This window comes from Neomonachus schauinslandi, chromosome 5 (assembly GCF_002201575.2).
Source record: "Neomonachus schauinslandi chromosome 5, ASM220157v2, whole genome shotgun sequence".
Lineage (NCBI taxonomy): Eukaryota > Metazoa > Chordata > Mammalia > Carnivora > Phocidae > Neomonachus > Neomonachus schauinslandi.
Genome location: NC_058407.1, coordinates 162,722,767 through 162,736,640, shown reverse-complemented (window position 1 = coordinate 162,736,640; position 13,874 = coordinate 162,722,767). Strand labels below are relative to the sequence as shown.

Genomic DNA, 13,874 nt, shown 5'->3' with positions numbered 1-13,874 from the left:
AGACCATTAGCAGGAAAGTAAGAGGAGATGTTTGGAAAACAAAGGTTGCCCTATTATACAGATACAATTTTTTAGATAAAAAGGAATCTCTGTGAATACCTCTCATCCTGGTACAGTCTCTCTTTTCCAGTGCAAATTTAGGCAGTGGAGGGGGAGGCAACGTTCTTTTCCTGAATCTGCTGGATTTTTATTGCTTTTATTTTTATTTTTTAAAATATTTTATTTATTTGAGAGAGAGAGCACACACTCACAAGTGGGGGAAGGGGCAGAGGGAGAGACAGAATCCCAAGCAGACTCCACACCAAGTGCAGAACTCCATGTGGGGCTCAATCTCATGACCTAGAGACATGACCTGAGCTGAAATTAACCAAATGAGCCACCCAGGCTCTGGTTGCACTTTTGAATCAAATATGGATGTAGAGCAATTGAATCCGAGTGTCTGGGAGTGATCCCAAGCACAGGTAGTTTGTCAAAGCTCCCTAGGTGATCCCAAGTGAGTCAGCATTGAGACTAATGGCCATGGAGCAACCTCGTCTTGTCTTTGCCTGATTTTTCAAAGGAGGCTCAGATTTAGAAAACACTTTTCTTCTGTGCATAGCTATGGTACATGAAATCCTGGCTTCAAGACTATTTCAGTAGTATCAAGAGTCGGCGTTATAGTCACAACTGAAAATTAACACTTCTTTGCTTCTTTTCATCTTAGTTCTGACAGTCTTTACTCATCTCAAAGCTATGACTGCCTCTGGATGAAACAGTGAACCCAGAATAGAAAAGCATACTCCTATATTTCAAAATACATATTTTATTTGACTACTTTCCTAAAACTACTTTACTACTCCTCTAACCCGTAAATAAGCAAGGCCATCAGAAAGCTATGTTCTTACTTTGACCTCATTTTGGCCTTGAAAACAGTTGCCCTCATCTTATTATAATTGGGTAAATGCTGTGAGCCAATGCTGAGGAAGGTTTTAGGAAACAGATTTGTAGAGCTTGTTGTGTTACTGAAGCAGTGTTTTGAGGAGACGGTTCACCAAGTTACTCAGTGGAGAAATATCTTTTGGGTCTTAGAGGCCAAGTATTTGTACTTCTCTTTTAAAGATCTTTTAGGCGCCGTAGATGATTCCAGTAACTCTGTTTGCAGTGACTGCCAGAAAGCCTCTGCTGCATTTGTGGTACACATTTACTAAGTATACATTATGTGCACTAAGCTCACCCTTGGCATCATCTTCTCCTGCTCACTTCCCCTCTGCCTGCTTATTCTCATTGACTTACTTCTAATTGTATTTTATCCCACGGTACCTGCATTTATATAGGATGTCCTCAAACCTTCTCAGAAAGATTCTCCGCCATGTACACATCTCAATACTCTTCCTTTGGGAGGGGAGGAAAAATAATTTTCCTTTTACCCTTCTAGGTTCTTGGCTGAGATTCCTCCCTGTAATAAAAAGATTAATAGGAGAAAAACAAACAGAAGTTTAATAACATGTATACCTTTTGTATACATGGGAGAGACCAAGGAAAACTGAGTAACTCCCCCAAATGGCCCAGGCCACCACCCTAAACACAATCTTCAGCTAAAGTCAAAAGAAAGATGGTGGGGAGAAGGGAGGCTGTCAGTGGGGGGTGGCCAGGAAAAGCACAATTAACAAGGGTAAGGTTTGTTATGATGATTTAAGTGGATGCCTTCTCCATTGATGAAGGTTTCTAGAGACTTAGGGTCATCCTTCTCTTCCAGGTACAGAGAGGGAGGCACCCTTACAAATGGTGATGGGTATCAAGGAGGGTACATACTGCACGGAGCACTGGGTGTTATACGAAAACAATGAATCGTGGATCACTACATCAAAAACTAATGATGTATTTTATGGTGACTAACATAACATAATAAAATTAAATTAAAAAAAAAAAGTTAAAGGGGTGCCTGGGTGGCTCAGTTGTTAAGCGTCTGCCTTCGGCTCAGGTCATGATCCCGGGGTCCTGGGATAGAGTCCTGCATCGGGCTCCCTGCTCTGCGGGAAGCCGGCTTCTCCCTCTCCCACTGTGTCTCTCTCTCTCTGTCAAATATATAAATAAAATCTTTAAAAAAATGTTTAAAAAATGGAGATTCCCCTTATAAATGTAAAATTCTCTTTCCAAAGGGTAGGTTTTCAGGGCTTCTCCTATGTCTGCTGTTTCTTAAAAATAACCAGTTCAAGATAATCCTTATAGCAAAGAGGCATATTTTGAACTGGCGTATTCTGTGCTCCTTCACTTTCCTTACGGAACAATGTGTGTTGCTAGCCTGATGCCACTTTTGGGTGTGCATCCCCAAAGCCTTCATCAGATTTGTTCTCACATCAGCCCTGGAGGCTGGAGAGGAACTGTTATTCCCCTTTTACAGATGAGAAGGACACTCATCCATCCTCTAAGTATTTCTCTCCCCAAACCCCTTATCTGCCCTTTTGAAAGTTACCTTTTTGCCTGTCACTAGTACCATGTTGCTCCACATGGAGTCTGCATTCCCCTCTAGGGCTCATGTTCTAGAACAGAGTTTGGCAAATTTTTTCTCTAAAAGGCCAAATAGTAAATACTTTAGGCTTTACAATCCAAGAGGCAAAGTCAAGGCTATTATGTAGATACCTATAAACAAGAGTAAAAGCCAATTTCCACAAATATTTTATTGATGAAATCCAAAGTATAATAATAATGAGGACAGTTTTTTTGGAGTTCATGTCTACTAATGTGGATAATGGGATTTTTGTTGGGGGAGGGGTAACATTTTGCTGGTGTTCTCATCTTCAAATCAATATGTTCGTGTATAAAAAGCATTCTTAGCTCTCGTGTTGGACAAAAACAGGTGGTGGTGTGTGCTGACCCCTGTTCTAGACCTTTCTTCTGTTTCTCTTCCCCAAACATTCACCCAACTTACATTTCATCTCAGGAGATAGCTAACCAGTTGCTTAAATACACATACATATGAGGCATTGATGGCTGATAATGGCTTAATGTGTTATCACTTCTTTAGAAACTTTGTGCTTTTACAGAAATTGTCTTCAAAGGATTATTTGCAAATCAATTTCCCAAAGCCTCCAGAAAATATGATTAGCAAAGAGCAAAAGTGTTAACGCTGAGAAGATTACTCGTAGGGAATATCTTACTAGGGAGTCTTGATATGGTCTTTGTTTTAATAAAAACAAGCGCAGGCAAAATCAGCCAGCCAAGGAAGTGCGTCTGGGACTGGCAACTGCAATCCCCACTGGCATTTTCTGCATCTGTGAAAAATCACACTCCAGAGAGATGAGCATTTCCTTTATCTTCCACAGGGAAAAGCTCCTTCCTACCCAGACAGTTCCCTTCCCAATCTGGAAGAAGTGGTGGTTTCAGCGTGAATGATCTCTTCAGCAACAAAAGGGAAAGTGCTACCATTTACCAGACGAACCTCCGGCCTTTGGGCCCTATTTTCTTGTGAGATGTTTGTGTGCTGGAGACAGCATTTGATTTTTAAAAAGGCAGCGGTACTTACCCTTTTGGTATTTATATGTATAGCAGAGGCAAATGGAACTCTGAGTATTAAATTACTGTACTGCGCCGGTTGAGAATTCTATGCAAGCCAGCCAACTCCTTCCCCCAAATCGTATTTTTAGTGTTTCGCAGCTGCAAGTTCCCAGAAATCTTCAAAGCGGCACCACTCATTCCACCCAGTGTGAGAACTCTTAGCTGCAGCCTGGATTTGATGATCTTGTTTAGGAGGCTGTGGGGTCAGACACCACCAGGTTGCCCCTAGCTCTGCACTTACTTCCATGTGTCTGCCCTTGGCCAGTTCACCTAACCTCTGAGCTCAGATTCCTCCCCTGGGAAATGGGGCTACTACTATCTACCAAGGAGAGCTGCTTTGAGGATTAGGGATAACTATGAGTTGTCCTAACTCAGCACTGGATGGATCCGTTTTCTCAGTACAGGGTGTTGTTGGCCTGGGTGATGCGCCACCCACCCGGTCCTCCTCTCCCATCCCTGCTGAAGGATGGCTGAAGAAGGGTGACATGCACATGAGACACCCTTTCTGTGTATTAGGAAATGGTGTAAAAGCGCTCATCACATACGTTACTGTAGCAAATGCAGTGAAATAAGTACATTTTGAGTAAACAAGCTACCTAATGCTGAGGAAGTGGACAATATCACCAAAATACCCAGTGCAGGTTGTACTCCTGAGAATGGGACTTGCAGAAACCCTTGCAAGGATAACTCCAGTGATGGTGTAGAATTTTATATGCTTTTCCTACAAATGGGGTCTTAGCATTAGAAGGTGCTCAGCAGGGGCACCTGGGTGGCTCAGTCAGTTAGGTGTCCGGCTCTTGATTTTAGCTCAGGTCATGATCTTGGGGTCATGGGATCAAGCCCCATGTCAGGCTCCATGCTCAGAGGCTACTTGAGATTCTCTCCCTCTTGCTCTGTGCCTCCCCCCATACTCTCTCTCTCTCAAACTCTCTCAAGTAAATAAATCTTAAAAAAAAAAAGAAGGTGCTCAGCAAACAGGCCTGGACATTAACTGTAGCAGAGCTGGGGCCAACAGAAATGGCAGGTGTCTGAGTTTGAGGACAGAGGGAAGCAGTGAGTCCCAATGAGTCAGGCCAGCTGGAATCATGAAGAGAGAAAAACAGGGTGAACCCTGGATCCCTGACTCATGAACCATCAGCCTCATATGAATTTGGAGACATGGCCACCAGAGACAGGGGACAGGAGACAGCGGGGACCTATGAAAGCAGCAGGAGGTATGAGGCAGGCCGGGCAAAGCAAGGGGCAGACACCTCAGCCTCAGTACCCTCACTGGTGACCAAGACAGCTAGCCACACAGTGACATGCACATACCCAGCCACTGACAATCAGGAGAGCGAGGATCAGAGGAAAGACCCCTCCCAGTGTGGGCTTCTTTCTGAAGCCAGCAAACCGTCTAGTCCACAGGCCACAGACCAGCAGAGTCTCCATTTTCTAGCATCTCTTCCCACTCCAATGGTCTTGTTCACCAGTAATAACAAGCGGCGCCATGACTTCAACCAGAAAACATCTTTACAAGAAACAACAATAACAAAAAATGGGGGCACCTGGGTGGCTCAGTCATTAAGCGTCTGCCTTCGGCTCAGGTCATGATCCCAGGGTCCTGGGATTGAGCCCCGCATCGGGCTCCCTGCTCAGCGGGAATCCTGCTTCTCCCTCTCCCTCTCCCTCTCCCTCTGCTTGTGTTCCTTCTCTCGCTGTCTCTCTCTCTCTCTGTCAAATAAATAAATACATAAAAAATCTTTAAGAAAAAACAAAAAAAATAATATTTGCTTGCTCACTAGGACAGAATCACATGTGCTTTTATTCCCTCAAGTCCTTGGGACCTAGCCTAACAAAAGGTATCCTCCATGGCCTCATAATGCTTATTGACCAGATGAACAAATGAATGAATGAGTGAACACACATGATCCCTACTCAGACCCCTTCTCTACAGTGATTGATAAGGTATGCAGAATGGAAAGTCTGCCCTCACATGATGGTTCAAGGTGCTAGGAGCCATGGCAGTGGGATTGCACACACATTCTCTTGGACTCACCATGCAGAGGCATAGACTTTGCACTCAGTTGTGGAGGTGAGAGATGACCTCAGGATGGGATGGACATTGCAGGCTGGACAGGCATTTCTTTTGGGGCCACTCTGACTGCCCCAGTCTCTTCCCTGCCCCAATACTTACCTCAAACGTCACACCTCTGTGCCACGCTCTAGCAGACTTTCTCATTTCCCTTTCCTCCTGGAATGCAGACTACCTCCTCTGCCTGTCTCACTCTAGACCTGAAATGTTTCTGGGAGTGACACCATTGGCCAGGATACTTCCTCACCAGCTTCTGCCCCCTTTGCCTGAATCCCTCCCCCTCAGTCCTTTATCCTTCTACTGTTCTTTTATACGTCTCAATAATAACTCACATGTATTGAGCACAGAGCACATTTGTTTTCTTTATCTTCTCAGGTTCTTACCACAGACCTACTAGGTCATCAGGGCAGTTTCATGCCCAGTTTATAGATAAAGAAACCAAGTCACCAATAGTTGGATGACTGCCCCACAGGATGTTTAGATTAGTGTGCTTTCCCTGAACCCTGGGACCATGTGTTTCTGCCCATTCTAGAGTGAGGACCATGGTGCTCACCATGATACAACCATTTATCCCAGATTGAAAATATGGTGTTTGGGCTAAAACATTAAATATTTTGGAACCTTCTCTCCAGAGTGCTAGAAGATCTGTCTCCATGAACAGAGAGTAAGAATGGAGACAGAACCACCCTTCCAGTCTCCCACCTTTTTTTTTTTTTTAGATTTTATTTATGTATTTGAGAGAGAGTGAGCAAGAGCAAGAGAAAGTGGGAGAGAGAGCCTGAGTGGTGGTGGGGGGGTGGCCAGAGGGAGAGGGAGAAGCAGCCCCCTGCCCAGCAGGGAGCCCAATGCGGGACTCAGTCCCAGGACCCAAGGATCATGACCTGAGCTGAAGGCAGACACCTAACTGACTGAGCCACCCAGGCACCTCTCCAGTCTCCTACCTTCTGTTCTAATGGCAGTTGGAAATTTTGGGTTCGTGTTTATAATGTAACATAAGAATCAAAGCAAGCTTGAGGATTGTTATCATCAGCTCCATATTTTTTATTGTGGTAAAATACATATAAAATTTACCATGTTAACCATCTGAAGTGTACAACTCAGTGGCATTAAGCACATTCACAGTGTTGTGCAACCATCACCACTTTGTCCTTCCAGAACATTCTCGTCACCCCAGATGGAAACCGTGTACCCATTAAGCAGTCACTCCCTCCTACCCCTTCCCACTGTTCCAGACAACCACTAAGCTGCTTTTTATCTCTATGGATTCACCTGTTCTGGATATTTCACGTAAATGGAATCATATAATCTATGACTCTTTGTGTCTGGCTTTTGTCACTCAGCATAGTGTTTTTGAGGTTCATCCATGGTACAGTACTATTAGTACTTTATTCCTTTTTATGGTTGAGTAATATTCCATTGGGTGGATATGTTACATTTGGTTTACCCATTCATCCGTTGATGGACGTTTGTGTTGTTTCAACCTTTTGGCTATTGTGAATCATGTTGCTATGAACATGCGTGTACAGGTTGGTGTGGGAAGACCTGCTTTCAGTAATTTTGAGTGTATAGCTAGGAATCTGGCTGGAGCAGAGAGGGCAAGGAGAGAGGAGGTCAGAGAGGCCCCAGGAACACAGACTGTCTAGATGGGGCCTGGTGAGCTATTGTGAGACCCCGGCTTTTGCTCTGAAGGAAATGAGGAATCACTGGAGGGTTTGCAGCAGAAGCCTAGCCTGATCTGATTTATATTTTAGTAGATTGTTCTGGATGCTGTGTTGAGAGTTTATGGAAGAAGAGCAAGGGGGGAAGCAGAAGCCATTTGGGAGGCCATTGTAGTTACCCGGGCAATATGATGATGATGATGGCCTGCCCTAGATGGTGGTAGCAAAGGTGGTGTGAAGTCGTCAGATCTCAGCTAGGTCTTGAAGGTAGAGCCTAAAGATTTTCTGACAGATTGGCACCAAGGCGAACACCAAGGTTTTTACCTCAATATTTTGGAAGAATGGAGTTGACATTACCTGAGATAGGAAAGACAGTGCGTGGGGCAGGTTTGAGTGGGAAGAAGGTTAAAAATCCCATTTTGGTCATGTTTGAGCGATCTCCTAGACACAACGGAGATGTTGAATAGACAATTGGATATGCCAGTCTGGAGTCCAGAGGAAGGATTCAGACTGGAGTGTAAATTTGGAAGCTGTTAGAATATAAATGTTGCTGAAAGCCACGAGAAAAAACAAGACCACCAAGGAGGGCGCCTTGGTGGCTCAGTCAGTTAAGCGTCTGCCTTCAGCTCAGGTCATGATCCCAGGGTCCTGGGATCGAGCCCCTCATCGGGCTCCCTGCTCAGTGGGGGGCCTGCTTCTCCCTCTCCCTCTGCCTGCCGCTCTGTCTACTTGTGCTTGCTCTCTATCTTTCTGTCAAAAAAAAAAAGAAAAGACCACCAAGGAGTGAGTATAGTTGGAGAAGGGATCTAAGGGCTCTGCCCTGGAGTCCTCCTGCCTTGAACACCAGAGAGAAAAGGGAGAGTCAACAAAGAATATGGATCGGAGCATCCAGGAGGACACCTAGGCATGTGTGGTGCTCTGGACGCCCAGGGGAGATCCTGCTTCCAAGGAAAGGGAATGAGCCGCTGGGTCAGATGCAGCTGGGAGTTCACCCGTGATGAAGACTGAGCCTTGAACATGGCATTTAGGACAAGTCATCTCTGACCTTGACAAATGCACCTGCGGTGGAGCAGTGAAGGTGAAAGCCTGGTTGAGTGGGTTTAGGAGAGACCCAGAGAAAAGATTCGGAGGCACAGGTGTAGACAGTGCTTTAAAGGGGTTTTGCTGTAAGGGGAAATGTTAAATGAGGAGGAGCATGGCTATAGAGGAAGTGGGTGGAGAAGAAGCTCTGTAGGCTCTGTAAGCTGCTAGGAATGATCCAGCCCAGGAGGCAGGCCAATAATGTACAGTATTACTCTAAAAAGTACCTGGGAGTTTTCTTTTTCAGGCCTGATGAGGACAGCAGACCAAGAGGTCAATGCCATCGAAAAGATAGTTTGTTAAGTTCCCAAGTGGGGGCATACCCTGCCGTGCAAGGCCATATGAGGAAGCACCTGGGTCAGTCAGGAGGCGGAGGGAGTGAGGGGAAAGCACAGGCAGGAGTCTCTGCTGTGGTTTTTTCGAGAAGGAATGGGCAAGGCAGGGTGAGGCTTAGGATTGGCTAGTTGGAGTAATTTTGGTGAGCTCTGGGGAATAAGGGCTGTCCCCAGTCATCTGGCTCCTGGTTCTGGAATGATCAGAGCAGAGAGATATTGCCTCCTGGAGCATAGGACCCAGAGAAGGGCTAAGTGTGGGCTCTGGGATGGTTAGTTTGCATAGGAAAGACAGTGCTCCCTAGCAGGTCTTCTGCTGTCTCTAAGAATTGGCCAGCCCTGGGAAGGGCAGTCTCTCCCCAGGCGGCAAGGCCTGAGTCGCCAAAGCCTCAAGAATACAGACAAAGAGGGCGCCTGGGTGGCTCAGTCGGTTAAGCGACTGCCTTCGGCTCAGGTCATGATCCTGGAGTCCCGGGATCGAGTCCCGCATCGGGCTCCCTGCTCAGCAGGGAGTCTGCTTCTCCCTCTGACCCTCCTCCTTCTCATGCTCTCTGTCTCTCATTCACTCTCTCTCAAATAAATAAATAAAATCTTTAAAAAAAAAAAAAAGAATACAGACAAAGAGAAGACATTTGATACAGGGGAGGGGCAATTGCTGGAGTGAGGTCTTGAGTAACAACAGAGGACAGGTGGAGGGGTTGGCCTCGGCTAAGAGCATGAGTTCAGTTGAGCCAAGAGTTCAGTTATAGCAAAAGGAAGGAAAGTGGGTGAGAGCACGAAGCAAGTAGATGTGGGATGCGGGGACATTCGCCTTTTGTTCACCGCCTTTCCAGGGAAGCAGGAAGCAAGGTCGTCAGTTGAGAGTGAGGGAGAAGGAGGTGTTAGAGGCTTGAGGAGGGAAGAGAAGGTGGGGCAGAGGCTTCTAGGACAGTGAGGGAGGAGGGCCCTGTAGCATGAAGGAAGGGCAGCACTGAGACCCACTGGAGGCTCACAGCCCTAAATTTAAAACAAGACCAGCCCACGTGGTTACGTGTGTCTCTAACCGCCTTGAGCTGTGCATTACAGGTGTGGCAAGTTGCCTTCATCAGCGTGAGGGTTTTGCCAACTGAGAACAAAGTGGGGGGGGCAGGGGGGTACCAGGGCACCATTGCAACAACTGTTGGGGCTTTAGGCTGGGTAGGAAAGGGGTCCGCAGGGCCGGTGGATCAGAGGTCCCAGCGGGGAGAAAGACTGAGGGCCCGCCGGGCTCAAGGAGGTGAGCTGGAAAGAGGGGGGATGGTAATGGGACTTGAGCGCTCTCGGCCACAAAGCAATGAAATTTGTGTTCTTATTTTTGTCGAGGTATATTTTCTATAAGGCAGGTATTAGTTTTTTGTACCATAAAAAAATTATTATTTTTTTTTTTCAGATAGAAATGTGTTTTGAAGGGTGGGTAGGATTTGCACAGATGGAGGTGGTCTCGGGGAAGACGTTTCGGAAGAAGGGGGACAGGCATAAATTGGGACAGGCTTTCTGAATGATGAATAGCCCAGAGTAGCCAGGCCATGGCATCTGTGGGGCAAACGGCTGGGCAGGTACTGAGGAGGACAGGGAAGCGGAAGAAGAGCCTGTCCTTAACTGAGGAGAGAATAGGGAGCCAGTGAAGGGTTTGGGGGTGGAGGGGAACACCTGGACCGCAGATGGGCCCTTTGGCACTTACAAGGAGAGGAAGCGTGGACACGGAGAAGGTTTCTGCATGTGGTGGAAATTCTCCCCATCTCCGTCCCACTGGAACTGTTGTGCGTGTTGCATATATTCTGCACAACAGCAACAATAAAAGTGATTATTTTTAATTTCTGTTCTTCTCCTCTGCAACAGAACTATTAGACTTTGGCAGATCCCTTAATATGATTATCGTTTTTGAATGATTTTGAATTGAAATGTTTGCACTAATGGTAACCACAGTTGAGTTTGAGGAACGAGGCTGTAGGCTCACGTTCCAGGATCTCGTCAGCCCCAAGGCGCCGTTGGCTGGGCAGGTGGCGGGGAGACCAGAGGGGAAGTGGAGGCAAAGCTTGGCTAAGGACGGGTCTGGCCAACCCTGCCCCCTGTGCAGCAGCTCCCAGGCAGGGCCTGGAGATAGTGTGGTGGTGGAGACCTGCTCCTCTCTGTGCAGAGAGGCAGCTACTCACCATCAGTGCAGTCGGATAGTTCCAGAATGCAAAGCAGTTGTCCCACCGACCTCACCAGAAATGCTGGCTGGCCTAGCCGGGGGTGGGGACACGTGTCTTAATTCTTCAGTCTCCATGTTTCCCAGCTCTATGCGAGCCACCTGCCAGGAGCCTTGCGCCGTGGAGCCTTGCTCTTGCAGCACGGGGGCCTTGGCTCAGCAGGGAGGCCACCTCCTGGGGGCTGATGTCCAGGCCAGTGCCAGCCTCTTTCCCACTGTCCCTGTCAGGTGCCATCTCCCGAGACATGGAATGGTGCGTTCCCTCTTCTTGACACCATGGCAGGTTTTCCCCGTGGCCTTTAGGGGACCTTTTGGCAGGCCAGCACCACCAATAATGGTCAATGGTTTGTCCTAGGTCTGCATTTCATTAGGGCCAGCACCCCCCCCCCCGCCCTTCACCTTCAGCTTCTGACGGCCGGCCCAGGAGGCACACCGGGGCCTGCTTTCAGCTGCTGTGGCCTGGTTCCAACCAGGAGGCCCTTGGGGACCTCTCCGTTCTGTCATGAGGAATCCTAGGGCTCCTGGTAGGGAACTGAGTTGAATCTGCGGAACAGAGCTGTGACCAGCAGAGAGGGGACCCAGGGCAGCTCTTGTGAATTCTTCGCTTCCCGCCACCTGCAGGTGAAAAATATCACGCAGATGAAGCCAGTTATACTAAAATATCACGCTGCTTGACAGGGAAGGATGTTTCCCAAAGGGCAATCTGAGAGGGATCCGGAAGGAACAAGCAGCCTGTCTACCCTCCTCGACAGTGAAAGCTTTGTGCTTCGAAGCCCACCCTCCCTCCTCTTCACCCTTCCCCCACTTCCTCCTCCTCCCTCCATCTCTGCTCCACATCTCCTCCTCCATTTCACGCCCCTCCTGGTCAGCCCGAGCTACAGCATGCCTCCCTGCTGTCCTTGGGGTCCGGGCCAGTTCAGCCGTTGTGCCCCTGAGACATCATGGAGCCCTTCCCCACCAGGGGCGGCCACCCAGCTGTGTTATAGTCACTCATTTGTTCACCAGTAGCCAGCTGGTACCTCCTCTGCTCCTGGGAATAAGAAACCAGGGGGCTAACTTCTCTGCCCCCAGGCACCTGACCGATCAAGGGGCAGATGGCTCCACAGGATCAGTCTGCTGCTACAGACCCAAGTCCCTGAGTCCCGTCTCTGGGAACCTGGTTCCATGATTCTGGGCCGCACTCACGAGTCTGTATTTTCTAAAAACCATCCTGGTGATGTTGGTGCAGGTGGGTCCCCGAGCCAATCTCCGAGAAAAGGAAGAACAGAAACCTATTCCACACGGTTTGAGTCAAGGAGATAGAACACAGAGACTCGGGGGGGCTCTCGCATGACCCCAGGGGACAGAGGCCAGAGCCGGGCCTGTCAGCTGATGGGAGGCCAAAGTCACCAGGCTGTCCTTCACCACGGCCTCACACCTCCACCATGCATCTGCTTCCTTCCTCTGCACAATCATGCACGTGCACACGGAGGCCAATGCAGCTGTCCCAAAATGGCGCCCTGAGTCCTACAGATGAAAGAGACCATGTGGTTCTCACTTCCAGAACCCTCCCAACTCCCACCCAAGTTTTTCCTCAGGAAAAACATGATTTGATTGACCCAGTTTGGGTTTGGTGCTCATTCCTGGTTCAGTTAACTGATGCCAGGGGTTGGGCTCACATGGTACTTTTCCATGCTCGGGGTCAGCTGCCTGTCTCTGAGGGGCGCAGGGCTGGGAGGAGAGGATCAACAAGTGAAGCACCTCCTCTCCCTGGTGTGGCCCGCGTGGCACCTATGGAAGGCCACACCCCATGTACAGGGCTGTGATTGGTATGGGATTTCTGGAGAAAACATTATGGGTGGGCTTCCCAATGAGAGGGCAGAGGAACAGTCTTCACTGAACCCCTCCTCTGTGTATGTTGCATCTCTTTGCACAGCGATACTCCATAGGGACTTAGCTGGGATCCAGAGCATTCCATTAACCTCACACAAGTGTGGGTCTCGGTGGCAACACCAGCATTCAAACTACTCCAGTCAGCGCTGAGCACTGATTCTTCTATTCTTCTGGTGTGCCCCTCCACTGCCCTACCACATGGGTTCCAAGAGGTGTTCCATGGGGTCAGAAATCTGGACATTAAGGTGAAAGTCAGGCTCAAAATCAGGAGCAAATGAGGATCTGACGTGGAAGTTTACAGTTCAGCTCGAGAGAATTCCACCTAATGAACAGCTTCCTGGTGGCCCCAGGGGAGTTTGACTGGCCTTCCTGTCTCTTTTCCTCCAGAAAGCATCTTTTATTTATTTATTTTTTTTATTTATTTATTTGAGAGAGAGAGAGTGAGAGAGAGCATGAGAGGGGAGAGGGTCAAAGGGAGAAGCAGACTCTCCACTGAGCGGGGAGTCCGATGTGGGACTCGATCCCGGGACTCCAGGATCACGACCTGAGCCGAAGGCAGTCGCTTAACCAACTGAGCCACCCAGGTGCCCCTCCAGAAAGCATCTTAACAGCATTTCTGGCCTTTGGCAGCCCGGGCATTTGCCCACTCCTCCTCGGAGCATTTTCTGGAGAGTAGAGCGGACTTTGAGGTTGGGTGGGTCCTGAGCCCCACCCAGCCTGTGACTCAGGGCACCAGATCTCCGTGGGCCTCAGCTCTGACTTGGCATGCTGTCCCTCATTAGCCTGTGGCCCATGCTAGAAGAAATAATCAAGGGGATTAATATATTCAAAAACAAAGTACAGATCTTTGTTTCTGGACTTTATGATCACAGGCCACCCTGCCGATACTTTTCATCTTTCCTCCTGGGCACTCTTCCCGGCAGGCTGAGGCAGTCTCTCCCTGGGCACCAGTGGTCTCTTGGATGAGTCTTCTCCCTTCTTGGTCCTTACCTCTGAGTTTTTCTGTGACTGCCCCGGGATGCTCCCTGTCACACAGCTGTTACCAGGCGTGCCGTGAGAACCGTCCCCATGCTTGCAGACCCCATGGGTCATGTGAGACCGTCCTGTGTAAGCTACCC

General features: G+C 48.4%; 1 protein-coding gene across 1 annotated transcript in view; it reads left to right on the top strand.

Moving 5' to 3' along the window:
* Positions 1-13,874, top strand: part of GALNT17 (polypeptide N-acetylgalactosaminyltransferase 17) — a 445,526-nt gene that overhangs the window by 308,895 nt on the left and 122,757 nt on the right. The gene's annotated exons all lie outside the window — the stretch shown is intronic.